The sequence below is a fragment of the Lepeophtheirus salmonis genome, chromosome 2 (genome assembly GCF_016086655.4).
Source record: "Lepeophtheirus salmonis chromosome 2, UVic_Lsal_1.4, whole genome shotgun sequence".
Classification (NCBI taxonomy): Eukaryota; Metazoa; Arthropoda; class Copepoda; order Siphonostomatoida; family Caligidae; genus Lepeophtheirus; species Lepeophtheirus salmonis.
The window spans coordinates 40,738,444-40,740,368 of record NC_052132.2 but is presented as its reverse complement, the minus strand read 5'-3'; the positions used below and the strand labels follow the sequence as shown (position 1 = coordinate 40,740,368).

The 1,925-nt window shown below is 31.8% G+C and overlaps 2 non-coding genes across 2 annotated transcripts; both read right to left on the bottom strand.

Annotated features, from left to right (window-relative positions):
* Positions 1-1,174: 1,174 nt before the first annotated feature.
* TRNAV-CAC (transfer RNA valine (anticodon CAC)) lies at positions 1,175-1,247 on the bottom strand. Its single transcript has one exon. It is a non-coding gene; the product is annotated as a tRNA-Val (tRNA).
* Positions 1,248-1,387: 140 nt separating this feature from the next.
* On the bottom strand, positions 1,388-1,471 carry TRNAS-AGA (transfer RNA serine (anticodon AGA)). The gene has a single exon. It is a non-coding gene; the product is annotated as a tRNA-Ser (tRNA).
* Between the last annotated feature and the right edge of the window lie 454 nt (positions 1,472-1,925).

Here is a 1,925-nt window from a genome sequence, read left to right as displayed (position 1 = left end):
AATGTCCGACCTTAACAATGGCGCTCTCAACCCAAAAATTCTTAAAATTATCGGGATTACCATGTTGATTTTCCGATTATTTTTTAACATGTACAATGTATACACGATTTCTATCAATATGTTTAAGCTCTATCGTACTTTCTCCAGAAAAATTTATCCATAACTTTTCCTCATACCATTCTCGAGTTGTGGGGAAATTTATAAAAAAACATCATCCTTTCGTCTTGGATAAATATTATCTAAAATCTCAGAAAAGAAGTTTTACTTGGTAAAGCTATTGTGTTGTTTTTCACTTTATACAAAAACAAACAATATAAGTTAAGGTTTAAATTTTGAAAATGTTTATTTTTCAGGGGTCTTAATGGAAATTGCATAATCTACCTATCTACATTATCATCGATTGTGTAATGTGTATTTTTATTGTATGTATGAATTTCAAAATTGTATTTAATTCATCTACAAAATAAAAAACCCCAAAAAAAGTCCATAACTTTGTTATATCTTTGAAGAAAATGTATTTAGAACCCCTAGGTAACTTAGAGTAAGTTTTTTTTATTAGGAATGATTTGATTCCTATTTTTAAAAATTTATTGTTTTGAAAGTGGCATTGATTGGAACATGTTACTTCAACTTGATTATCTGATGCTGATGAATTAGCAAGGGAAGAAGTAGTTCAATCAACAATTAATACCAACAAGCAGAGATAGGAATAATTTTGAGTCACAAACCTATAGTATATGGACTCTATTGCAAGACAATTTGTAAGTCATGGGGCCATATTTGTAGGCTTGTGACTCGAAATTATTTCACAATGATAGACGTGCGACTAGAACACAAAACTTAATACTTCAATTTTTTTATGATTTTTTTTATATAAATATCAGAGATAAGTTAAATCCTCTCAAATGAAATGGACTAACATACCATTCATCAAACTTGCTTTACGATCAACTATAAAATTAATTGTTCATGTCAGTATAAGGACTTTGGTTGGAGCTATATATACATATACTAGTATATTGTGCATTCCTATAAATGCCATGGTCCATTGGTATATGCTAAATCATGGACTTATATAAATCTGATATCCTTACCAAATGTCTAAATTAATATCTATTCTTATATAATGAACATAAGTATAAGAAATAATGAAAAAGTGTAAAATGTGGGTTTATGTTTCTGGCCGGGTTCGAACCGGCGACCTTGCGCGTGTGAGGCGCACGTGATAACCACTACACTACAGAAACCTTGCTGTTACGGAATTAAGAGTACATTACTAATCACAACATTTAAAGAAAATACTTTTAATTAAAGAAAATTATATGTAAATTACTTATTATATGATGGTATGTACATGAATGATGTCAAAAGTTCAAAATAACTAATACGCAGTCGGTAGGATTCGAACCTACGCTCCCAGAGGGAATCTGATTTCTAGTCAGACGCCTTAACCACTCGGCTTCGAAATCGTGTATTACATTTGCACTAACGAACCGTTTCGACTAAAAAAAAAACTCCAAATTTGCCCCACCGAGTTCTAGATTTGTGCCAAATTTTAGGACCCTGTGAACAAACCTACCCCATGTTATACCCGAATAACATCAATTTTTGCACATGTATTACATATGTAATACATTTTATGAAGCGACCTGGTTAAGGCATGAGGTGCGTTACCTCCCTCAAAAAAATCCGTTTTTTTTTCAATTTTTAGTCGCCTTGGCCAAAATGTATAACACTAATTTTGATGAAAAATAAATGTAATACATTTTGGTTAAGGTATTCCAGTTTCGACCATTTGTCATTGTATCCTTGACAAATGCTTGACTAATGCTATGGAGTCTCGAAACTTAAGTCGGATAATCTCAACAACCAGAAGAGATAGAAGGATGGGATTTTCTTTCCTCGAATCTCCAGGATCTTCTCAA